Here is a 27578-nt window from a genome sequence, read left to right on the forward strand (position 1 = left end):
ATGAACTGGATAAATTCTCATAAAATTCACACAATATCTAAACTGTATACGTGACTCTGCAGTCATCTCTGTGATTACAGTTTGGTAATTCTCACAGCTGCTGAGGGAACCTGCTAGAAGTGACCTTCTGCTTAACTGGTGGTAAATTTTTGAAAAATCCCATATATATTTTTTTTTCAAAATGTAAACAAAACTAAGCTATTATTTTGGAAACACTGTGAATAATATTAATGATAAAAAATTATAAATCTTTGAAACTCCTGCTGTTGGGTCATGGACCACCGACTAACATCGGCAATGTATTCTCAGGATTGGATAGCAATTTTTATAATGAAGAGTCATTAAAGCTTTAGTGAATATTTTGAGCTGGTGGTTTACCAGAACAAAATGTTGCAAACAGCACATATGTAAAAGTTCTGTTATGGACACAAAGTCTTGTAGTCTTTAAGTTTCTCAGGAATGCAAATTTCCCATAAATTAAATCAGGTGTTGGCAGATAACAGTCACGTACAAAATACCATTAAAGTGTCTGCGTATGTGGTTTAACCCCAGTGGCATCTCAGCTCCATGCAGCCACTCACTCACCTTCTATGGTGGGATGGGGAAGAGATTTGGAAGAGTGAGAAAACTCATGCTTTGAGATAAGGACAGTTTAATAGGCAAAGCAAAAGCTGTGCACAAAAGCAAAGCAAAACAAGGAGTTCATTCACTGCTTCCTATGGTCAGGCAGGTGTTCAGCCATCTCAAGGACAGCCGGGCTCCCTCACAAGCAACAGTGACTTGAGAAGACAAACACCATCACTAGGAATATCCCCCTGCTTCCTCCTTTTCCCCCCAGCTTTATATGCCAAGCATGATTCCATACGGTCTAGGACATCCCTGCGGCGAGTTGGGGTCAGATGTTCTGGCTGTGTCCCCTCCCAAATCCTTGTTCCCCCCTTCCCACCCCACCCCCCCCCCCCGCCTCCTCGCTGATGGGGTGGGGGTTAGGAGCAGAAAAGGTCTTGAGTCTGTGCAAGCACTGCTCAGCAATAAAGCAAACACCCCTGTATTACCAACACTATTTCCAGCACAAACCCAAAACACAGCCCCTGTAAGGTCCATATAATAAAGTCCTGTCAATTGCTGTGTGTTTTTCTCCACTCCTGAAACCTCTCCCATCCCAAATCTTGTTCCTTCACAACCACCCCTTTGCAGACTCAGGACAGAAAGGAAGAGCAGCATTGTTCAGAGTGCTGCACAGGGGCTCATTTGGACTAATGAGATGGAGTTAGGAAAAGGGAAGCAGGCAGGATACCAAAAGCAGCTTTCTGACAAAGAGAGGCACTAAACATCATCTCTTCCTCCCAAGGGAAATTATGAAAACTGCTATTAGAGAGGGCATTTAAAAGCAGACTGGGCAAAGCCTGAGAAAATGTACTGCAGGGAGCAGTCCTGCAGTAACAGGAGATGGATTCAAAACCCTAACTTCTTTTTTGGCTTCTGACTTACACCTTTCTGCTCGTTTATGACAGTATTATTTCTCACTAAATTAGATGTTCATCTACATAATGTGAGAGCTGCTGCAGTGCTACCTTCCTGTATCTAGTTTGTGGATCTCTATTTCAGCCTCTCTTCAGCCATGTTCTGGCTATAATAAAGAGGTCACGCTGGCCACATGGCAACACGCTGCTGCTCTTCCAGCATTTGCTTCAAGTCCTTTCTTAGTAGTCGTTTTCACTGCAGAATTACTAGATTTAGTGCTCATCAGAGTTCTGCTATTTGACAGTTTTTCAGTCTTTCCAAACCTTTTTCAGACATCTAAATAACCTTTCTGCCAATCTATGACAATTTCAGTGGTACGTAAGTAGCAAGCCGTCTGGTACAGAGTGTATTTCTGAAATAAGCAAGATGAGAAAGATTGTCATGTCTTGTGTTGAACCAGCAATGGCTTAAAGCATTCCCACAGTGGTGTGCTTCATGCTTGCAAGACTAACATTTTTTACAATAATCTGCCAATGAGGAGAAGTCTTCACTGCTGTCTGTACGAGGTATACAGTTTCTTTCCTGAGGATTTTTTTAAAATTTCATTCTAGGATACAAACACAACAAAATAAGTACCTACTGCATATGGTGATTACATGGAATAAACAGCAAAATCACTGTGCTGGTGCTGTGGTCATGAACCTTTATCTTACATCCTAAGTAAGCCTTCACTGTCAGGTAATACCAAATAATTCACAAGTACTGAAAAATTCCCCTGTTGGCAAGATACTCAGATACCATAGCAAGACCACTTCTCTTGCTAAAATGTCAAAAAAGGCTGACAAAGATAGTTAAAGTAGAGGGAATACTAAGCCACCTGGCATTCAGCCGTGAAAAAAGGACAAACTGCATGTAAGGAGGAAATTCTCAGATTTTAAAACTGCAAATCAGCCAAAGGAAAGGTGACCTTGGCAACAGGAGAGAGAGGGAGAACATCATCCTTAAAAGCATTCTGTGTGTGTTTCAGGTTTCTGAGTCCTAACCTTCCAAATAAACTTGAGGGGGAAACAAAAGCAAAGACAAGAAAAAAAACAAAAAGAAGGTCAACACACTCTCAGAGATTTATACAGAGATCACTTATCTGTAGATGCAGAGAGCCCACAAGAAGTACCCACACAAGATGAACCAGACTGACCAGTCCCAGTCCAGGGCTAGTCAGCAGTCCAGTCATCACCCAATAGGTCCATGTCCATGGAGCAGGATCACCACTCAGCCCAGCCATCAGACTGCCAAGGCAAGGTCAGGGTTGGCAGCAGGCAGCTGAGCCCCTCAGCTTGAGGAAGGGTTGCAGGAGGAGTGGCAGAGCAGAATGGTCACAGGCTGATCAGAGCAACTGGAACCTGTTGGTGCTCTCATGGTCTTGACGATGAGTGGGAAAAAATGCACAAATCCCAATGTGCTGAATGTGGTTGTGTCTGTGCATATTTGTTTTTAATGATCTGATTCAGTCACACTCTCTCATGTACCAGCTAACTCATCTGAAGACATTTATTTAATGAATATTTATAAAACGTTTGGGTTTTAAAGTCATTGATATTTTTAACATCCCTCTGAGTCCTGATGACACATCACAGAGTGCTTGTCATCTGTGTGTTCTTCTCAGGACAAATGAGAATTTGGGGAATTTTTTTCTCAAATGTTTAATTCATTGGGATCCAGTATACACTACCTCAGCTGACTGTGCTGCACAGACTGTCTTTAACCAGGTGGCATCCTCAAGCAGATGGATGGAGACTCAGAAAAATGCAACGTGTCGTTTGAAAATGGTGTCTTATTTTCACTTGCCTGGCATTGCAGGAGCTTTGCCTCTTCACCCAGGGTATCATATAATCTCAATTGCTTTGATGGTTAGGCTTTGGTTTACAGCCCTCAGCAGATATCTGCTCTGGGTTCCTGTGATTTCAGATGGTGTCCCCTCCTCTTCCAAATACTGTCCCCACCTCTCTTTATCCTGTCATGCCTGACTCCTAATGTGAGTGCAGAAGAGAAGAAGAAGAATCTGCCCTTTTTTTTCTTAACCTGGCACAAGTGGAGTGGCAGCTGAATTCCAGCATCTCTAAACCTGCTTTCCCCTGGTGCTAGACAATATTCTTCTGTGTTTGTTAGCTGAGTGTGGAAAAAGTCTATTTAACACTCCCCAAAGAGGTAGAACAGAAAATGCTTTTGTTAGGGGAATTCACCATTACTCTACTCTCCATCTCTTCAGCTCACACCTCCCCTGGCCTTTAGAGACTTCCAGATATAACTCATTCTCATGGTTGTTTTAATTCCTTTGTATCAGGTCAATGAAAGTATCCTTGTAGCTTTCTTTGGGTTCTTGAAATTTGTGATCTGAATTTTAGATCTTGCAAGTTCACTAACTGTGCTTGCATTTGTTCCCAAGGTTCATTAAATCAGGTTCGTGCTTTCAAAAATCTGTTTCTGTCATTTAGAAAACAATTCTAAGAAGTTAGAAATGCAGTTAAAATCCTGTGTTGCTTAAATCCTGTGTTGAGTCTTGAGACTGAGTATAAGTTTATTTTCATAGGTAGTAGACAGAACCATACAGGGACAGTTGATGTCTGACATGTCACCTTTCACCAGAGTTTGCTGTCCCCATCACACTCCTTTCTGCTTTCTCCCCTTTCCTACACAAACACATGCATACAACTTCTCAGAGTCCTTGTGCATCTTCTACTCCCATGGGCTCCCATTCCCAGCAGCTCCAGCATTGTCAAACTAGCAGGTACCAGGAATGCACCCTTCTTGACCAACTCTCTAGCTGCAAAGATGAAGATAACTCTTCTGGCTACCATTACACAGGCAAACAAGCACACCATACAGCACTCATAACTTCGTTTTCATTCAACTTTTCTTTCTTATCTGCAGCTTTCTCCACATTTTTTTTTCCATAATGAAATCCATCATATCCAGTACAAGATCATAAAATCTCATTTAGGACTTCAAATAGGTTGAAAACACTACTCAGTAGTTGAAAATAATGCCTAGTACTGACCCACAGAACTGACTCGTAACATATATAATGAATTCATATTTTCCCCGTTCATTTTTCATAGTTCATTGTGAAATATAACTCCAATAACACCTTTAAATTCAGAAGGTTTCTACTGTTTAAAAATACTTTGCGTGCAGCACCTATACACATATACACAGCCTGGATATGAATTGACTCTCTCATTCTTTGGCTTCTTTCAGAAGAACAGAATAATACTGTAGGTTCTTTGCCTCTGCAGTCATCTATGGAATGATGGAATAGTGTAGGACTTATTTTTTGACAGTAAATACCAATTTATGTGAAAACATAAAATTAGCCTGTTTATGAGAAGATTTACCAATAATCTTTTTGTTGACAGAGTTTTATCTCTGATACAGTATTTGGAAAAAACCAAATCCCATTTTAGCAGAAAAATCAACAGTATTGACTTCTGAAAGATATTCACATGTCAAATAGCAATTTATCAGAATGCATATTTTGAAAAACTCACAACTTTTCTAAGAGAAATTTCAATTTTTAGTTTTAACAGCAATTCGTATAACAGAGTCGGATAACTTTGTCTTTAGCCACTCAGGTAAGAAATGTAACAAATTAATAGACCATTACTAATAGTATTTCTGGTCTGTTACAGTATTTTCCTATATTGGTTGCAAGTTTGACTGACATTTATGGGAATCAAAACTTTTATATTGCCCTGCAAAGCCAGCAGTTGCTCATCGTGTTACAAAAGTGCCTCACAAAGCTCATCGTAAGACAGCTTCTGAAGAGAGTGATTTATAACTTCAATAGCCTACTGAAGTTAATAGAACATTTCCCTAGTGCTGGCCTGGGATCAAATACTGAAGTGTAGAAGCCTGAACTCTTTAGTTAATGTGAGTAACTCTTTAGTCACTAGAAAGTAGAGAAAGCTCAGTTTAATTATAAATGAGTCAGATAACTGAAATGTGCTCTAAAAACACCTTCCTTCTTCTGTTCACAAATAGTACAAAAGATAACTAGAATAAGAGGAGTGGAGAGAATATGATTCCTCTCCATACTTTGTAAGTTGAGCAGAACTGCATATATAACTGGTTTCATTCTTATGCTTTGCCTTGCAGATACAGATGCTTAGTGTCCTTTGTATAGGTACTTACTGCTGCAAATGGTGATAGAGATAAATGAAGTAATTTTACTTAGTGTTAAAGGCAAGAGTAGAAAAAAAAGACACTGGAGACTTGGAGGCAGGTCTTCACCTGCACTTTTTTCTTCTGGGAAAATTTCAGTAGGAAGTGATTTTTCCCTAAAAAAAATATCCAGTTGTCCTCATTAAAGGCCCTCAAGTTTTCAGTTTTAAAGATTTTCATATTGTATGGAAAAAACCCACACTGACTTTTTTCCATTATGTTTTTCTTCAGCTGATATTTATATCTGATGGTTTCATATTTTGGAAGATTTTTATGTGTCTGACTTTAAGAGGTTCCTGAATTAATGTCCTTATTCACTCATCCAGTGACAACACTGTATTTGTCACTCCTCTTTGTACATGGAGTCCTGATCTTCTGCTCCTTTCTGCTGAAGCTACATCATTTTCCATTCTAGGATAAGTCATCAGGACAGGAGGACAACAAGGTTGATTCTGTTCTCTAGTAACCATAACCCAGACCCTGGGATTTTTACCTGAGCTGTCTTCTGAGATTGAAAGAGTGATTGAATATTTAATAGCAATATGAAGAACTAGATAACCCCTCTCAGAATTTAACACAAAGTCTTGCCAAATCACTCATTCGAGAGCTGGGGACTTTGGTCACACGTGTCCTGGTGCTTTTACCAGTAGATCACAAGGTAAAAAACAAGAGGCTGGAATTGCTTCCATATTTTTCTAGGAAAAAGATTTTGGTTCCTTACTTCTAAAGAACAGAGATGTGAATTCTTCATAGCAACAGAGGCCTTTCTAGCAGTCACTTCATCTCATCTGCACCTTCATCTGCTGTGGTAAACTGGTAGCTTTTAGGGATTCATTCTGAGATTCCCAGCTCCTTCACTTGTTGCAAAAAGTTTGCTTTGCCACGGCAAAATTAGGTCTGTGAGGATAATTGTGTAGCCAGGCTTTGCCAAGTGAGTAGCCACATCGCCATGTATATGATACCCAGGCCTTTAGAATAAAACCTTGGTCTGCTGGGCTATGTTTATAAAGGCAGTAACATGCTGTCGTGGTGACTAAAGCAGTAGGGAGAGAGGTAAGTATTTCCACAGAAAAGACACCATTCTGGAGTCAGAATGGCTTTACAAGTTTCTCCAATACATAAAATACAAAACCAAATTGGATCAATAAGTTGTATTGACTTCTAATTATGTGCACAATGTGGACAGAATATTTTGACTCACATTGTGAAACATATCTTGAGATATTCTGACCTGCAGTGCAGATTGACAATACAATTTCTGTTATTAATACCACCATAATGGGGGTGGAAAGGCATGTTACATATGAACTGTGAGCCTGTTTGCATTCACTCAGCTGAGAACAACTTTCTAGACTTGCTGTTCCAGCACCTCTGGCTTTTACTCCCCACAGTATTGGGGATTTATGGTTGGTTCAATCAAAAGTTTTATATTAATGCAAATTGTGAAGGTTTGGCCTTTGCCCTGGGTCACTACAATGTTATCTAAAAGTCTTTTATAAGCGGCAATTGTACTTAATTTAAACTTCACAGTATTGCACAGGATATTTTATGTTTTATTCGCTTCTGAGTCTGAAGTCTTAATGAAAATTTTAAGATATAGAAAGAATGGGACAGCTATTCACATGCTGCAGCAAGTTGCTACGTGTCTTTTTAGATTTTAATTCCCATAACTTAAGAAAAAGTGCAGCACAGACTAGTCACTTGCTAGCAAGATACCTCTAAATTTAGCCTTTACTCCTTCATATCAGGGTCATGTTTCCAGAATTCTTCCATTTGGTTGTGGAAGTTCTTTGCCACTAGGACCTTTTTCTGCAGCTAAAATCCACAACATTCGGGTCTTGTTCATAATAATAACAGCTCAGGTTCAGTGAACACCTTCTGCTTTGTAATTATACTGGCAAGAACCAAAATGTCTTTTATGATTATTTACCTGATGCTGGATTCATCCACTGCCCACTGGAGCCAATATGCATCTTACTTTAATCTACCAGAGAATCTGGCACGTGAGCTACGCTGTCAGATAGCAAAGGAAATGGCACAGTACAAGAGTAAGTGTTTAGAAAGTTTCCAAGCCTTCTAGCAAATACAACCAAAGAGTGATATGAGACAACATGGGAGCATTCTAGAAATGTACGTAAGCCTGCTGTGAAAGGGACTGCCACAGCATCCCACAGAAAATCAGAGGTGAATCATTGGCACTCGCATGTGTCAGTATGAGTGTGAGAGAAATCTTGTCTGGCAGCAGACCATGATGCATTGCAGTGTTTACAAAATAATTTTGGCAGAAGACTATTGCTTATTACATCGGAGGGAGTTAATCATAGTCAGCTTGAGACAAACTCAAGATGTGGAATGAACTTGCATTGTAGTAAAATACATAATCTCAAGGTACAGCAAGGTGACATTAGGTCAAGGATTTCAAAATACTCAAGTGACCTCTACTAAGTTCTGCCAGTACCCTTGTGCTTCTGAAAATTTAAATCTGCCTTCTTGAATGAGCCTTGTAAGTGAATATATTTAGTCTTTTAGACTTTGTTCTATAAAACAGTGATGAACTATAATAGTAGACAATATCCTTATACAGCATAAATCTGCATGATAGTGGGGTATTTTCTTGTCAGGATTTCTTTCCAAAGCTTTTGGTCTTTCTCAGAAATTACGATCTTGTATTTATCCTCAGCAAAGATGAAAATTAAAATTTGCATTCTGACGTGACCCATAAAGGCTGGCATTTGAAAGATTACGTATAGTTATCTTGCAGATCTCTAGGCTGGTCCCCAATGCAAGCTATTTAGAACACATTATCTTTCTTTAGCAGAAACAAGCCACAGCTAGCCCTCTTCTAATTGTTGTAAGTGTATGCAACTGCAGTAAGTTCCCTTTGGCTTGTACAAATCTTTCAAGTCTGTCTTGGACCTGAGGACACCCTTCTCTAGCACACCTTCCCCTCCTTACCCCCAAACAAAACAGTGCATCTTTTTGTGCCAAAGGAGAACAGTTTATTTTTAGGTAAGTATAAAATAGAGACTTTCATCTAACACCCACACCTACATTCTGATTCAAATCTGTATCAAAGTTAATTGCAAACCTCCTACAAGTAGGAGCAGTTAGAGTGAAAAAAATATATGGAGCATTTTCTGCTCTTCATATCCACAGGCTCAGGCATACTATAAACAGAGTGCCAAATTATCCTTTCAGCAATATCGGTTCAAAACAGAAATTGTTCTACAATAATGAAGTATGAGTGTCATAGAAGAATTACAAAGTAATTTGAAGAGAAAAAAGAATATGCATCTAATACATTCTTCACTGGATGCAAGTTACTATTAAACACATGAAGATGCTAAAGGTGTATTGAAATTCCCATGCATCTTCCTGCTGTAGCTGGACATTTTTCAGAATAATACAAATCTTTAGGCAAAGCTGAAGCAAAGCATGCAGATCATAGTTTTAACATATCTCTTGGTACATTTTAGTTTGAATTTCTTTCTGTCTAGTCAATTTTTTTTATAAGGATACATCCCATACAAAAACCAAACAAACTGTTAAATATATGTCTGTTAATATAAAATATTAAAATGTCTGTTTCTAGTGCCACCAATTTACACACTCTTATTCCAAACTCTCTATTTTATCCTTATTCTTCCATTCCTCCACTAAGAGGGAACATGTCTGTCAGTTTTTCAAAATGCTTCCTTTGAAAGGAGGAAGACTTTGCAAATGTTGCCTGTGTTAACATAATAAAGACAGAAGCACATTCAAATGTAAAAAAAAAAAAATCTTGTTGCAGCTTGCTTTTATTTAAATGAATAGAGAGAGTTATTGGTAAGGACACATCCTGAGTATCATATCTGAAAAAAAGCAAGTCCTTGAACAGGTTTCCACAGGACCTGCAAGAATCATCTCAGCAAAAGCTGAACTTCGAGTCATCTCTGGTTTACACTCATAGAATTAATTAATGTTTTTTTAACTCAAGCTGCCTCCAGGATGTGTCTGCTCTTGGGACAGGCATCATCAAAAACCTTCAAGGAGCAAACCCGGACTGTCTTTAATGCTTGAAGTCACAAGAAACAGTGAGGTAGGGAAACTGTATTGTGTGGTAGGAACATCCCTTTTGCCATGAAGTACATCCTTGAAGGGTACTCTCAATACTAAACTGAAGAAAGCTCCCTCCATCACCCTTAGGGAGCACTAGCAAGGGTGCAGAGCTGACCTTTAGCATCTTCTAGCAGCAAATAAAATAGCCAGAAAGTGTTTAAGTCTTGACTTTCTAGTGTCACTTGCAGGTGTAGAAAGTTTGGGTTTAGCCATGGCATCTAAGATAACAAAAGCCCCTTTAACTCAGCAGTAGCCTCAGAACTCATCTCAGGTCAAAGCCCATTTCAAATGGTGCTTAATCTCATCTTCTAATATGTGTTTAAAAATTAGATCCATGGTAAGATGTGCAGAGAACAAGATTACAGGATGTTAATAAACATCCTATCATCTAGGAATGGCTTATTTCTTAAAACATAAGTAATTTCAGACTAGAATTAATTAAGAAAATGAAAACAATAAGGTTGAAGGCTTTTTTCATTGCATTCATATTTTTGATTAACACAGTTCATAAATCTTTGAATACATTAAAACTCAGGTTAATATTTTTTGTTTCTTTGTTTTTGCTTTGTTCTGAAAGTCATTTGTTATTCTCCTATTGAGGAAAACTGTAAACCAGTTAAAGCACAGACAGTGCAGTTGTGGTTGACACATCATAAAAGAAGTTTTTTATAATTGCATTGTTAAAGTATTTATTGAAGGTATTCAACAAATACCAACAAATAACAGCAAAATCATTTGGCAATACTCAAGGTAATTTTTGGAAAGGTACAATAATCAAATAGGGGATGAAGTGCTCCTTAGTGCATCACATTTCTTAACTACAAACTTAAACTTTTTATCATAGGATGGGGTTCAACAAGAATACAATTTGTGGCTCCTGGTATTGGATCTAAACCACCACAGACTCACTGTAAATAGAATCAATCAGTTGTAATCTCACTATGCTTGTTTAGATGTGTCAAAAATCTCTGCTTTGACCCGTTTTATGCCAACTCCATTCCAACATGACAAAGACAGCCTTCCTTTCCACACTTAGTCTTCAGGTCTCTTTGCTTGTTTCTTTTTTTCCTTCCCACTTCTTTGTTCCAAAAACTATTTTCTCTCAGCACTTTTGTCCTTCCATTCATGCCAGTTTAGGGCTTTGCTTTTATTATCATTTGAACACATGCTGGAATAAGACCACCTTTGATATATTGCCACAGATCTTTTGCCTTGTTCTTGGCTATTGTGCACTTTTTTTCAGCACAGATCTTGCCATTCTTTCCCTACCCAAAGGCATGACACCATCATCTAACAAGGGTCATGCTGCACTAGACCCGTGCACATTCTCCTGATTCTAACCACCACCCTTCAAACTGGACAAGGACAGGGGCAGTGGGTTTGACTGAGCTCTAGAGTGTTCAGTATCCCTCACTGGCAACACATGAGTATTGCTGTATTGCAACTTTTCCATACAAACAGTTGCACATGGAGATCCAAGGAGCAGAAGCAATACAGAACCGGGAAGGTCTCAAAGAAAGATCATTATTGAACTATTATTGAAATATTCCCAACATTACTGTTTGGAATGAGCAGCCATATGAGGATGAGAAAATAATTCCGAAATGCAACAGAAATAAATCTAGGATTCCCTTTTATAAAAACCTAATTCTACTACTCTAAGGGGCAAGAGGGATTCATGGATCATTAGCAGATAGTTGTGAGAGCAGGGACAGTGCCCAGTAATCAGGTCCCTATAAAGATCAACTCATTTCAATATTTCAGGAGCAGCAGGATCAGCAGACTGCCCTCTCCTTTATGTCTATCATCCACATGGTACTGCCAACCAAGAACTCAGGAATAACCGATGTCACCTTTTTAATCACATAGCTCATCTTTTTGAATCACACAGGTGGCTGTTGTCTTTCCAGATATGGTCTGATTGCACTCTGCAGTCAGCAGAGTGACGGTGGTTAAGCATTACCAGCTTCAAACTCAGCAATGCGGATCTCTTTCCATACTTGATAGTATGTTCTCCTTAGCTATCTGCTACAATAAATAGGGGTTAAGGTCAGCATGGATCTTCATGAATGTTACCTTTTCCTGCCTGAATTTCCTCCTGCTCTGATAGTTGTTCTTCCCACATATTGCACTTCTTTCCTTCTAGACTGACTCTCACATCCACCAAATTCCCAGCCCTGTGTGCATTGGACCCTGATGTGCTCGCTTCTTGTGTCATATGTGGGCCATACAGAAATGTGAAACATTTTTATCAACACTTCAACTGCAAACATGAGTAACATTGCTTATGATTGCATTATATGTACATGCAGTGCAGGAAATAAAGAGTGTTACTACTGCAGTGGCAGCTTCACCTGGTAGGGGCATGGCATAAGGCAGTCTATAAGACTGTTTCTGTTTTGAAGTCACAGCCTCAAGACTGTCTCTTCTGCTTTTCTCCCTCCACCTGTGGCTGATTCCACAGTGCAGAAAGATGTTATTGTAATGATTTAGCAAGCCACAGTACAAAGAAAATCTTAGGCCCACTTTTATCTAAAGAAAAACAGCACAGTGGCTTTTGCACTGGGAAATGCAAAATTACAGGATTGTGTTAACTCTAAAAGGATTTATGGGCATGGACAAAGAAATTCAATAAACCTGATTCCCTCTACCTTAGAGAGAGTTTGTGCTGTAGAAGGAAAAGACAGGCAAAAGAGGAACAAAGTAAATTTCTCACATGATGATGAAATGTTCAACTAAGTGAGAAGCAAAGGTGAAATGAGTTGCCCATAAATGCAAGTATTCACCAAAGCTGGAAACTGACTCTAGCATGATCCCTATTTTTGTACCAGGTTTCTCCTGAAAGCAATCAGAAGACATCTTCTTGAGGAGTTGAGATTCAAGGTGGTATTATGCATCATGAAAGGCTTTTTCTTTTTATTTACCTTACCTCTCCCCAGTCATCTTCTGCTGGGGGACTGTGATCATGGGTTTACCTCTGAATCAGAACTGACTCAAACTACTCACATTTTGACAACAGATAAAAATAATATTTCAACTGGATTCACTTTTTCAGGGTACTTTGTTTTTCTCCTTGCCTTCCTTGTTCCCCACTTAATATTAGGAGACCTCCAGTTAACAACACTGAGTATTCAAATCACTTTCTACCAAAAAGAGAAAATCAAACTGAACTTTTAAAGGTTCTTCTCTTTTTGCGTGTGTGTGTATGGGTTTTTTGTTTGTTTATTTGTTTGTTCTTTCACTGTTGGTGGTTGGTTTTTGCTTTGCTTTTTTTTTTCTTTCTTCTGACACTAGTAAATTTTCATGATGTAAAATCAGTTTGGCAAACTGCTTAAAGGGTAGATTGTCTTCTTTGTTCATGCTACTTTTAGGGACCTTCATGGAATGTAATCTATGGATTAGATATATGTCATAGGAAGACCACTAGAATCAGGAAACTAAGAAGAAATAGAGGACATGTTCTGTCTTCCCTTGAATCTAGTGTGGTAAACTACATCAATTTAAGAGGGATGCAAACATAACAGCCAATTGGTATGTAATATTTAAAATTATTTTACCGAAATTTACATGATTGATAAAAAGGCAAGAGAACATATTAATTATGTAGGATGTAAAAATAATGATTTCCTACTAGACATGTATTTATGCATTTTTTTTACTGTGAATGAAGAAACAGGGAGAGGAAGGATTTACTTGTTCAGCTGCAATATAAAAACTTTGATATTTGCATTTAGTTCTAGTTAAATATACTTAAAGAAAAGAGAAAAAAGTCAGAAAAACCTATTTATCACAGCAGCTGTGGAATTAAACATGTACTGTTTTCATTTATGATAAAACAGTTTTCTCCCTCTGCAATTCCATGTGCATGCAGCCTCGAGCAGCAGCATTACAGAATCTCTGATGATTTCCAGCACTACGAATAAAAGGCAGCAGCTTTGTTAATCAAACATGTTGAGCCACCCAAATATCATTAAAACTTGATATAATTTAGAGTGCAAATGCTTAAGCACTTGGAAATATTTTCATGAAACACTGATTTAACAGTAAATGAAGTGTCAAGAAGATATCTAGCCCTCTACTCCTTTTTTCTTTTACTATGTGTTCCAGTACTGTAAATCATAAACAGGCCCTCCCTGACTTTCATAAGACTATGGTCCAGTTTTCCGCCCATCCATTTAAGTAGCTAAATTCTAAGCAGTTTTGTTCAGTTAAGAACTTGGTTTAATTTTTTCATTGCTTCTTGTTCAGAATGTATGACCAATGGAAGAAATTATGTTTCCAAAAGATTTCAGTCCATAAGTAAACCAAGAAAGATATGAAGTAATCACGAATTGTGGAAATAGATTTACATTGAAATAAAATTGTGAGGAAGAGGGCTATTTAAGTTTAAAGTGTTCTTGTTCCACCTGTGTGAAGTTAAGGCACACAAGGAAGAGCTTGCACCTTAGAATTAATAAATCCAGAGCAAGGGCTTTCCAGGGAAAATACCTTGTCTCATTCCATGTTTGAAGAGTTTGTGGTCCTAGTCCAGGCTCCCTCTGGTCAAGAGATCACACTGAAGGAGAAATGTAAAAATGTCCTGTAGGTCCAGGAGGAAAGAAATCCTCTCTTCCAGGTCATCTTTTAATTGACTAAAAACATGCCTCATTTGGTGACTTTGCCTCATTATTGTTCACAGGTCATTAAAAAACTCATTAAATGATCTTAAAAGTTTCAAAAAGACAGAGCTGGGAAGTGATGAGAAACTGGAAGCTCAGATCAGGGGCCTGAGACTGGTTGCACAAGGACACTAACACCCAGGGAGAGGCAAGCAGCTCATGAAAAGAGGAAAGTGAAAAACAGAGGAATTTGGGGAAGGCTGGACAAGAAAACTTCTGTCGTAGGAAATGAAGCTATGCAGTGTAGGAAAGACTGAGATGCAGGTGAGAAGGGAGATGACAGGTATGAGTGGGCTGGGAATAGAATGAGAAGCTGGTGAACTGGTGCTGGAGCCGTTTGCACAAAACAGCTAGAAAGTTGGAGCTGTGAATGAGAAAAGGCTTCAGACAGAGGCAGAGTATATTAAGCTTGGTGAAAAGACTACATTGCTATTCAGAGCCTGGAAGGGATTCCATGACTCTCAGATCTCACCAATACTGCACTGTCAACAAAGAGTTTATGAATACATGGTAAAATGTCTGTTTTGTCTGTTTCTAGAATTAGGTGCTAAATGATCATAGACAGTATCGGTCACTGAGCTCAGGTATCAGTAGGGCTGCAGGATGGTAAAGGAACAAATATGTTCAGGAGAACCTTTTGTTCAATCAGGAAGTGGATAGATTCAATAAAGGTCATTTAATCTAGCAAAACATTTGATGAAAATCAAGAAACAAAATGAACAAACAAACAACTTCCTAAATGCAAGAACCACAAAGCTTTGACCATTCTGGCTTTTTCAGTCATTGCTATCTGGAAGGAACTGCTGAAAATATAATATTCCCTGTTGGCAGGGCTTCAAGCTTTGTGAAACTTGATAGGCTCCTGCAGGGAAAATCGAGGCAATCTGCATTAACAACATACTGCTCTGTACTAAAAGACCCTTGCAGAACACGGGGAACAAAAAAGAAGGTTTCAGCTCTTAACATTGTAGTCTGCTGGTTTTGACATGAACCTGTTTAAAGAATTACCCTTTACAATCACAACAAGAGACAACCTGATAAGAGAATGGCACTTTTCTTCAAGAAAAGTCTTTGAAGGAAAAAGACATACAGATGACAACTGGAAAGAGACAATGTAAAATTTAGTTTTAGATTTATATTTATAGCTGCTCTTGCTTATAGCTACCCAAGCCTTTTATTATATTAGAAATATCACAGGTAGATTAGAAGGTAGGTAGATTAGAATTGATTAGTCCAGATTAGAACAGATTAGAACAGATTAGTAGTTAGATTAGTCCAGATCCTGGACTGTCTGTAGGAAGGAATAATCCTGACTGTCTTGACCTCCACCCCATCTTTCTTTTTCCTAAAAATCTGTATTATTATGGGGCTACGTAGAAAACTATTCAAAGATGGAGTGGACATATAATCATGAAGTAAGAATATTGGTTATTGATGACTTCAAAGTTGAGAGGACGGGAGGGCAAGGAACAATATAAATATATATATATACCAAGTTTAACCAAACCATAATCTTACAGTCTTGAGCTACTAACTTCATATATTGCTTCAGTCCTAATAGTTATCTTTTAAGTTTATGTATTTTCACATCTATGGAACTGTATCAGAAATGTTTTTATAATATTGTCTACAACATTAAATCATCCAGGCCTTGATTAAAACCATTTAAAATTAGAAATTCATGGATAGTATCATATGAGTTATCACAGGAACAGGAACATATTTCTGGGAACTAATTATATTTACCATTTCTGGTGGAGATATATATGTATGTTATCTTGCAAGAGTATAGGTCACTCTGCCTGGTATTTAAATGACAACATTATTCATTGGTCCCATTGGCTTCATCAAAAAACTGTGTTTAATGATTGTTTTAAAGGAAAAATTGCATTTTCTGACATTAAAATTCAATGTACAGAAAACTTGTGAAGTGACAATTTCCAAAGCAATTCGTAAGCTAAGAGGGAGTATGATAGAGCTAAAAAACCCTGTGTGATAGGCTGACCTGGAGCAAAATTGCAACTCTCTCTTTGCTCAAAGTAGGAAAATAATCATAATAAGGAAATAATGAAACAGAATGAAAACTGCCTGAGGATAGGTAGCTCCAACTGAAATAAACCTGGTAGAAGAATGTTTATTCAAGGAGAAAATCAAGGAGGAACTGGTTAGAGGCTTCATAATTGAACTGTTTTTGGAATAAGAAGGGATTTGGTTTGTGGTTAATTACAGGTGCTCTTTCTAAAATAGCCAAAGCAATTACTTTATATCAAACTTGCCAAAAATAAGAATTTAATTAAACCAGGTTACAAACTGTACTAAGAAATCTTTGACAGGGGAATAACTTTCTTTCTAAATTTCTCCAAGTAAAAAGCCCTAAGCCTGTAGTATTGTTGGACAAAATAATTTCTTTAGCAGATGGCCCATGCATCCCTAAAATCTCTGGCAAATGCTGATGAAACACAGTTCCACATAAAAAAGTAATAAAAATTCAGAGCAGTGCTTATAGATGATCTGTCATTTTCAATTTGATATATGTCAATAATGTGGTCCTTGTCCTAAAAATACACTTAAATATTAATGGAAAAGCAACCTATTTGCAATACAGGTGTTCTTTCAGGCTCTTCCAAGCACTTCAGTTTTAACCGTCTCTCCTATTTATTTTCTGACAATTTAAGGAGGTTACACCTGCCATTATCAGCTCATTAACATTATATTTATGTACAAAGACACAAAGTTTACCATAACTGATCAGCAGTGCCATAGAAACCTAATTCCAGGGGCTAAACCACCTAGGGGCTTAGTACAATAGCCTCTTACCCAAGCAGGGCATTAGTGTATTTATTCATATTATTCCTACTGCAAATCTACAGCCTGGTACAATTTGGGGACAATGTCTAGAAAGGGTCCAGGTGTAGAACAAAATTACTGGTGAACAAGGCTCAATATATGTAGTCACAGAAAGAATACACCAAGGGAAAACAGATCCTGTTATAAAAAACCCCAAAGAAATAGACTAAAACAAAACAAAAAACCCTCAACCAAACCAAAACAAACACACACACACACACAAAAAGCTTTTTTTCCCCAAAACACTTTTTATTGGAGCAAATACTCACAACAAAATTTACTTCTTGTTGACAGGTACTCCTTGAGCATCTACTTGCACAGTTTCAATCTCTACCCTGGGCTAATCTAATGCCCTTCTTAAGTGTTTTATATGTTGCAAATCACTGAAATGTCAAGAGCTAGTGTTTGGTAAGCAGGTGCTGTCAACACAGATTCAGCCAGAGCACTTGGTTACTGCACCCTCCCAGAGTGAAACTTGAGACTAGTCTTCTTCCTTAAACTGACTCTTCCCCTCAGGTTGATGCATACTAAACACCATGAATACTGTCTTGCTGAGAATTGTGACCAACTTGCATAAATAACGTACTTTGTTCTCCAATCTGCCTGGTGGTTTCTAAAATAGTACTCTTATTGGGGAGATATATGAAAAACTTATTTATGCTTCTTTCTCAAAGTAGACCATTGCTCAGGCAGCTCTTAGGCAAAGTAGGTCTGAGATGTGATGGCTGTTGTGTATGTGGTCAGGTGTCAAAGGTGTGTATGCTATTTAAACAAGACCCTAACCGTTCATTTCCTGAGTTTCCTTCTCACAAGACTGAATCATGTCTCCCAAGATAGTTATTTTTAAACTGCTACCATTTTTTGTGTGTCGTATTTTCTCCCCATGTTGCATTCAGATTCATCTGTGGAAGCAAAGCTCAGGACAAGACTTCTGGCCGGTGAGAAAATAATATATAAATCAGAGGCTTAAATTTAGACTGCCAATGAAATTTTTTGGCTACCCTTCACGTACTGCATTAAAAACTTCGTTTTTTGCAATTCCAAACCCTTCAGAAACTGAAACATTTCTACACTTTCTTCTTTAGAAGACTTAATTTGAGTGAAATATAGAATGTAAGCCCCATGCTTTCTTCCTTAGTTGACCAGTACTGACAGATCCTGTTTACATATTTAAAACTAAAGTTTGTAGGAGAAAACTCTCCAAAATGCCTGTTGGTCAATCTGTGGAGTGCAGAAAGTCATGGGGGAACTTGAAAGCTGTGGATGCACAGTAGCAGTAGCCCCAAAGTGATCCCAGTAAGACTGGAAATCCATCAGTACTAACAAGGCATTCCTATAGCTGCAATGTGGGCTGGTGCCAGAGCACGCTATGCTTAAAGGCTCTCTCATGCTCATCCAATTACCTGCTAAATACATGGAATAGGTGACTTTGAAACCTGTACCTCATTGATTTACAATACTGCAAAGTGCTTTTGAAAGTGCTACCACTAATATTTAAGCTGACATCAGCAGAAGATGGCTGGAGGTCACATCCTGTTGCTTAATGAGGGCAGGGCATGGTTACAAGTCCCAGGCCTGCAAAACACAGCAAGGAAGGCTGAAAACAAGCAGTTCAGCCAGAGCTATGCAGCAGTTATGAACTGTCAGCCTCCAGCCTTTCCATAGCCATTCCACCAATGTAGCTTTGCAAATTTTTAACTCAGTCCTTTCAGATGGATGAACCAGACTTGGCCCTTCAATCAAAAATGCATGAAAATGTAATCTTTTACAGACTCCCCTAGGTGAGCAGCTCTGGTGCAGCGATGTTCTGCAGTGCAGCAGGGGATCTCAGTACACAGCAGGGGATTTCCTGAGTCAGGGAAACCCCATGGGGCTCCTGAGACTGACCAGGAGCTGGCAGCTCATGGAAGAGTGGATAATGAGGTGTGGGCAGGGCCAGGAGAGATGTGACAACCCTCCACTCCTACAAGGGTCTGCATGATTTATCCCTGTGGTGACTGACGCCTCACCCAGACAGGGCTGCTGAGGGGGAGGGATAGCAGTGTGGACCTCACACTCGGACTGGGAAGTGCCTGGACCATTCTCCTGAGGCAGGGATAGGTGGAAGACCTGTGTAACATCAGGAAGGCTGAGAAGCAGTTAGATAGCTGGCTCCAAGCACAGTCTGCAGTGGACACACAGCCCACAGACAAGCAGCCAAAAACTCTTCCACCAGCACAAACAGAAGGGAGGGGGGCAATAATGCAGAAGAATGGATGCTTACAACAGCAAGGATCTGTAGCAGGCAGAGACTTTTCCCAAAGCCTGAGGTGCCCTCACTGAACCACTTCACTGCTCTGCAGACTGAAGAGGAAAGAGGAGAGGAAGAGTCCTGGGAGGGGCTGATAAAAGGACTGGAGCACCTCTCCTATCAAGACAGACTGGAGACCATATAGCACCGTCCAGTATCTAAAGAGGCTAAAAGAGAGAGCTGGAGAAGAACTTTGTACAGGGGCATGCAGTGATAGGATTAGTGGGAGTGGCTTCAAACTGAAAAAGTGTAGATTTAGGTTAGATATTAGGAAGAAATTCTTTACTGTGAGGATGGTGAGGCACTGGAATAGTTTATCCAGAGAAGTTGTGGATGCCTCATCCCTGGAAGTGTTCAAAGCCAGGCTGGATGGGACTTTGACCTAGTGGAAGGTGGTCTTTAAGATCCCTTCCAATCCAAACCATTCTAAGATTCGACAATTTGGGAAAAAAAAAAAATTTTAAATCATACGATCTGTTCTTTTCTTCTGTCTTCTGACTGGAGCTTTAGCCACTACAGCAGCACAGACATTAGATAGCTAAAAAACCAATCCCATATTTAGCCATTCCCAAATGTTTCTCCTCTTATAAACAGTTGGTTGAAGTTGCTGAATTTTCAAAGATTTTCTAATGTTACAGTCAGTTAGAATTCATCCCATGTTCTCTTTTAATTTGCACGTATCTGGCACACAGTCCTCTTCAACCAGGCCCATGTGAATAAGCACTTAGTGGTGATTCATCCATTGAAGTACAGCAGGCCACTCCACTCCCCCTCAAAACTCATGCATTTTTAGTAATTACATGAGTATCTGTAGTTGAGGAAAACTGGAATCTATGAATCAAACACATTACCATATGCTCTTCAAAAAGTTAATATTGTTGAAAAAGAAATCCATGATTTGGTCTGACTTCACTAAACAGAATGCCTTTTGGTTTTGTGTCCCAAAAACTAACTTCTGGCATCAATGGATATTGATATCAGCCTGCACTATAGTTGCTCTATTCTACAATTAACTATGAATTATGAATGAAGCATCACCTTTGTGTCACTGAACCGTTTATCTTCCTCATCCCCTTCTTTAGAATTTTTCTCCTCTTTGCAGTTCTTTGTGGTCACTCTTCCTTTTCCAGATCACACAGAGATAATGTAGAAAGTTACGTTACTCATAAATAGAGATGAACAGATGAGAAGTAGCTGGATTTGGATGAGATTTAGTCTGTGTCATTCCTCACAAAAGAACTCAAAAGTACCAAACAGACTGACTAGACAGTCCAGGAGGACAGTACACTAAAGAAAAACAGCTTGGAGAAACAGGAAAAAAGGAAATGTTTTTAATCACAAAATTAATTTATTAATAACAGATCATGACAAAGGCACTAGGGAGTGTGAAGGAAAAAAACCCATTCTGTTAATACCAGAGGTACAAGCTGGGGAAATTAATAAAGGCAGTACTTATAGCCTGATTATGAATATATATTTGAAAAGATGATATCAATCAAATCTAAAGAGACAAAACAGTCATTGATTGGAATGTAAGAAAGTATGATAATATTCCAGTTAGAAAGGCTTAAGTAGGCAAAGAAAGAGCTAAAATAACAGTCAGAAGTAGAATTACCTTTCTCCACCTGTCAAAGGTCTTGGAAGTAAATAAGTGTGACTGCATATGGATCAATATTATTCCTCATTCTACCAGATAAAACAGCACTCAGAATGGAACCTTGCATCTGTTACAGACTGCCAAATGCCTTTGTAGGAAAACCAAACTTATTTACCTGTAATGAGGAGTGGGAAATAATTTCACCAGATGGCTTTAATCTGATAGATTATGCTAGAAAGCTCCCTCTGCAAATACTAGTATTCCTTGGAATTTCTCTTTACAATTCCTTAACAAAAGGAATTGTCTTCAGCATGCATGAATTTGATGTGAGATGGAAAGTTAGAGTATAAAAGATAAACCAAGTCTTCCAGTTTTTTTGAATGCAAGTAATCACTTACTGACTGTGGAAAAGAGAGAACATGATTTAACATGGATGTGAAAGTCCTTGAATGCACTCAGAGGATGGCAACAAAAGTGGTGAAAGGACTGGAAGACATGTCCTGAGAGGAGCAGCAGAGAACTTTGGGTTGTTCCAGTTTGGAGAAAAGGAGGTGGAGGGGTCACCTCACCGCACTCTGCAGCTTCCTGAGGAGCAGAAGTGGAAATGGATGTGCTAAGCTCTTCTCCCTGGTGTTTAGTGAGAGGACACATGGAAATATCTGTATATGTTATGTTTATGCAGCTGCTATTAAATTAAGACCTAATTCTGATGGCTTCACTTCAAGAATTATTTCGAAGAGTTGTGGAGTGAGTGAAAGAGAGAGATTTCTCAGAGACTGGAAATAATTCCTCATGTTAAGAGACCATAAGTGTGTCTTGAAGGATAAAGGGTAGTTTATTACCACCTCTAAGTACCTGTATGAGAAAAAGAAAAAGGGTTCAACAGTTTAGCAAAGATGAATTAAGGCTCAAGGTCTGAGTTGGTGCTAGATGACTGCAAACTAAGAAAAACCCACCTGTTTTTCCCAGTGAGAACAACTAGGTATTGAAGGAATTCAAGGTTTATAGTGCAACTCTATTGCTGAAATTTTTTAAAATAATGATAGGATACCTCTCTAAAAGGTGTTCTATTTTATCAATAACTCTTGGTTTGCAGCAGTGCTTACTTCAGAAAAATCTCATACCATTCAGAAAATGCAACTAGATAATCACCATAGTCTCTTTCTGAATGGAACATGACCCATAGGAAAGGGCTTCCAGCAGTAAGATAGTATTTAAAGCTTTCAAAAGATTGAAAGGGAAACTAATCTACAAGAGTGCATGTTAGGAACAGGTGAGGTGGACTAGATGTTAGTATGGATAGAAAGAAACAGGTTACACCATTCCACGATTATATAAAATAATATAGCACAGTCACAATGATTGTAGATGAGGACAAACTCAGGAATATTTTGGTTAAGTAAAAAGAATATCAGGTCAAGCAAAATACTTTTTTGGTTTGGGGCTTTTCTTTTTTTAATGTGTAAAATTAAATTCTGAGGAAAAAAGAGAAAGCATTTTATTTGAAAATGTTAACATGGGATTTTTTGATAGCTAATTGAAAACTATGTCAACTGGTTTGTGAATTATAAACTCACCAAATCCAGTTCTGTGGGACTTGGTAACAAACTGCAGCACAAATGGGCCTCCTCCCACAAAGAACAGCTCCTGGGAGTAAGAAATTCAGTCGAAGAAATAAATGAGAAGTGATTGGCATTGACAGGTGATATAAACCTGGGGGTTCTCAGTGCTTTTTAAGAGCAAAGTGAATGCAAGAGTCATTAAAGTTATGTATCCTCAGATATCCTATGGCATTTGGTGCTGTGGAGCGTGAAAAATGTTCTGTTCGAAAAGCATTGCACAGCTCATCAATAAAACTCTCTTAGGAAAAGGTTCCTACATAAAAGAAATTAATTTACACTCCAATCCTGCATCTACTTTCACTGACATAGGCAGCTATGGCAATTTATTATTGTTTTTACTTCATCTGTTATTGTTCACTTTTGTTCTTCAAACATAAAAGAAAACCTATCTGTGCAAAATAGCAAAGACTTCTTTGGAATGGTGAGTAATGGATCATGCCATGCTACACCATATTTGTGTATTGATTTTCTCTCAGGTTGATACATGAATGCAAATGGAGATTATGTGTGTAACTTTCTACCGTTAAGGCAGAAATTGAACTGGACTGGTAATCATGAATCGAAGTCTGCTTATGGTATTATCCATTTTATTCCCATTATGTGGCTTGATGAAACTGCATTTTTGGGAATTTTCCAATATTACTTGTACCTTACAACAGACAAATTAAAATTCCATTGTTTTCATTAGTTCCATATTTCAGATAATATATGAAATGATAATTCTTGTTGCAAAATGAAAATGTCATTATATCTAAAGATAATAGACCTGAATATCCTGAGAGCAGTTCTGATGCTCATAATACCTCATAGACAAACAACATGCTACAATTTCACATGGCTTTTGTGGGAGGAGAGCATTATATACAGTAGTACAACTGGGAAGAAAGAATAGGTGTATTTTGCATACATAATATAGCTTAAATAATATATAAACATGTAAGTATACAAATAAACAAAACATTCTCGATCATGCCACCAAGCTCTAAAATATTTTTTTTTCAAAACCTTTTTTTTTTGAATTAGTTTTGTAGGTAAATTGTTTTCATGGACCTTCGTTCACCTCCAGAGTACATTTAAAGTACTCCAGGGATACACTGAAATTATTGCAGCTGAATCAAAAGTAACTGTCTTTAAAACTGTCAGTATGGAATATAAAGAATTGACATGGGCACAAGAAATATGGGCTAGTAGGTTTCAAATGACTGCATGACACAATGAATTTAAAAGTCTTAAAAATGGGTCTTTTAATTATTTAATTTCAGTTCTTCATGAAAAGTTCTAGTATACAACCTATGTATGCTAGTGATACTGGCAAAAAAAGTTCAATACAAAGAAGTTAGACCTTTGAACAAATTTGGTGGTTTTCCACATTCAATACTAAATGCCAAAATCAGAGGATGAAATAAATGTATGTGCTGGAAACATAGTTATTAATTTTTAAAAAACAGGTAATAGTTCATTTAACAAAAATGTCATTTTACAAAAATATTTTGAAAGTGCCGCTTGCTCCAAAGAAAACAAAAGTTCAGTATCCAAGGAAGAACCAACAAAATATGTAAATTATTTTATAGTGATGAAAAAGATTGATGGCTTCAAGTAAAAATGTGTTTCTCAATATTATCTTCCTGCTATTATACAAGGAAACAAACCCAGCTTAATGTCTTGCAGTTCTGCCTAGGTGGGAAGAAGTCTTTGTCTGACTTGACTTTAAAAAAGATCTTGCCTTCGACAACGTGGGATCTAGTCTTTGTTTTTAACACTCTAATCTGTCAATATTTGATTTTTATTATGCATGCTTATGCATATATATACTTATAATTGAACATGATTCCTACAGGCACAAACAATGCTGTTGGCGTTAGTTGTTTTTTTTTTCCCCCCACTGTTTACTGATATAGCAATTTGTCTATGATAACGGGAAACTTTAGCACTCATGGTGTGAATGCATGCCTGCAAAATTTGCTTTTCAGCTGTAAGAGCTGAAAGCCAAATCTGGGCTACACTGCTCTTGTACATCCATACACACACACAGTCACACATCCTGATAATGTCAAAGGCAATTATGAACGCAAATGCAGAGATCTTTGGGACACAGAAAGATATTTTGATCTCTGTGTCTATCGCTTAAGACCCTTGCCTGTGACTAGACATCTAGTCACACAGTTGCTATGGCAATACATGTAAAAATTACTCCTCCAAAGACCTGTATTTTTTGTGTAGTTAAACTTTCAGCTTAAGCAGAAATGCATATAATCAGTGCCTGTTACCCCTCCCAAGAACACTTATTTGAGGTGAGGTGTGAACACCTTTCTCTGCTGTACACATGCTCCCATCCAAACACAGCATCTAGGAATCACTGTGAAAATACCTAAATGCCAAAGCAGTGTAGGGAAATTTAAGACCAGCCCTTAAGTGACAGCATTTCTTCAATCATTTTGTTCTTCTTTTTGGCTTGGAAGCATTTGTTCTAGACTCCTATGGAGCAAAGATTGTTCTTGGAAATGAAAACTGCTGTTGTATGCTGCATGACACATTTTAGAGGAATAAGAATAAGCCTGCCATTAAGTCCTCAGCATTTCTTCATTATTTATATAGATGCTGAAGAAGATAAAGGCATTTTTAATGATACTTTCATGAGTCTCATTCCCTGTACATTTTTCTTCAAAAGAACTGCAAAACCCTTTTTTCCCCTTGTCTTTTTTTATTTTAATAGTAGCTCCTTTTGGAGTCATAATCACCTGTGAAGACATTAAGCTATTTCTTCTACCATTTTACTGAGTTTTTGGGTCCTCCAAAGCTGAAACTTCCTCCATACCTGGCTGGAGACATGTTAGGAGGGGATACCAGCTCTGAAGACCGACTGGTTGCTGAAGCATTAATAGTAGGCAGTGTACTTTAGGTAAACAGACATTGTCCTGGATGACTGATCAGTGGCAGCCAAACAGGTAGAAAATTTTCAGCTTACTAAGAAAGAAGGAAAACCTAGTTCTGGAAATAAAAAAACTGAGCTTTGGGAAGCAAATGTCTGAAAACTAAAAAAAAAAAAAAAGCACTGAAGATTAGAAACTTAGTTGACTTATTATTATGTAAATTTGATTTATTAAGATAAGGAGGAAGATGGCTCAGTGTAGTCTCTGTGGTCTCACTTGTCAACGAAGAAATACTTGTGACACACAGTGTGAGTCCTTGATCTCATGACTAGGGCTTTCTTCTGTTATCAAACTCTCATAACTACATGGATAAACCTCCCACTCCTCATTAGTCTACATTTCCAGTGATGGACAATTAGCGTGTTACCTCCACCCACGTGCTGAAGCTGCTCTGTTGTATCTGTGTATATGTCTTTGTAAAGTCATTCTTTGTTTAGCTTTTTTCTAAGGTAATTTGGATTGTAGAACTCATTAACCTCAGAGTAATGGGAGGATAAATGAAAATGTGACATAAGATAGTGTAGTGTAGTCTGAGTAAATAAATTATATTATATTTTAAATTTATTTATATTTTATTATATTTAAAATTTATTTATATTTTGTAAAATAACCATTTGCATTCTGCTAAAACATTTTACCTTTAAGGGAACTGTTCTTCATACAACATAGGCAAAATTCTGGCAATTCAGGCAACCACATCCTTAGTCTTCAAAACAAAAAGGAAATAGGCTATAGTTTAACACGGTCCATCAAATTCTACAGCAGTTCTTACATTAAAAATTGTAATTGTTCTAAATAGTGTCCTACTTTGAAACTAGAAACTTAGGCTAACATAAGTCCTATGGGTCACAGGCAGCAGTCATCTTGGTTTCATGGGAAGCATTGCTACACTATTTCTATTACTCCAGATTTGTTGCCTCAAGGTGCATGTTTTGCTCTCACTACAGAAAACTGATCATGCCCTGTTTTGCCTCAAGATATTTTTCATTATTTCAGTGAATTGATGGTCTGATCATTCAATTAAAAGTTAGTTTGCCTTCCTAGGAATATTATTTAAGTTGTTAAAAGGTAGAATTCCTCTTTGGGTTTCAAAATGAAGTTTTTGGGTATTAGGTATTCCAGTGGTCCTCCCCTAGGCAATCACTGTGTGATTACTTTTATACCAAGTACACTGGCTTAATGATATGCCATTTGGAAGGAGATTGTATCCCAGGTCTTTCAGAAGAGAGGAGAGTTTCTTTGTACAAATTATTTTGTTTGTATAAAGGAAGTCAGAAATACATGTACCATGGCTACTTCTGTTTTATCTGTAGGCAAGTCTTTTCAGATATACAGAGAATAATTACTTCTAGAAGGAATAATTTGAATAATAGTCTAGTAGTATTAGTAATTATAATAATAACAACAACAACAATAATAATGCAGTTTGGAGTAGTGCAATGAAGAAAGTAGCCATAGCACATACATACTGGTTTTTCTGTGTGGAAAGAGAGAATCCAGGAATCTCAACAGCAAGTGACTTGGCTGAGGATAGAACTGAAGTGGTAATTTAATTAAAATTGTAATTTACAATCTCTATTAAAAAAAATCATTCACCATATGTTGTACAGGAACAGGCTTGCCTCTGAGAGAAGCCACAACACTGGTGCTTTCAGCCGGGGCTCTGAATTTCAACAGTGGTGATTTCCTCTTCCCATGAATATTGTCAGCAGCATTCATTGTCTCAGAGCTACATTCTCTCTAAGCATGGTTTGAGTACTGTAGGAGTACCACCAAATTCTCCTCTTACATCCACTTTGTATCACTATTACCACAGAATCAAATTGCTTGGTATTTTATCTATCAGTGTGTTCC

General features: G+C 37.9%; 1 protein-coding gene across 1 annotated transcript in view; it reads left to right on the forward strand.

Moving 5' to 3' along the window:
• The window catches only part of GABRG3 (gamma-aminobutyric acid type A receptor gamma3 subunit), a 305027-nt gene that overhangs the window by 262561 nt on the left and 14888 nt on the right, over positions 1-27578 (forward strand). The window lies entirely within an intron of this gene.

Source organism: Manacus vitellinus, unplaced genomic scaffold (assembly GCF_001715985.3).
Source record: "Manacus vitellinus isolate BGI_N305 unplaced genomic scaffold, ASM171598v3 scaffold_7_pilon, whole genome shotgun sequence".
Taxonomy (NCBI): domain Eukaryota; kingdom Metazoa; phylum Chordata; class Aves; order Passeriformes; family Pipridae; genus Manacus; species Manacus vitellinus.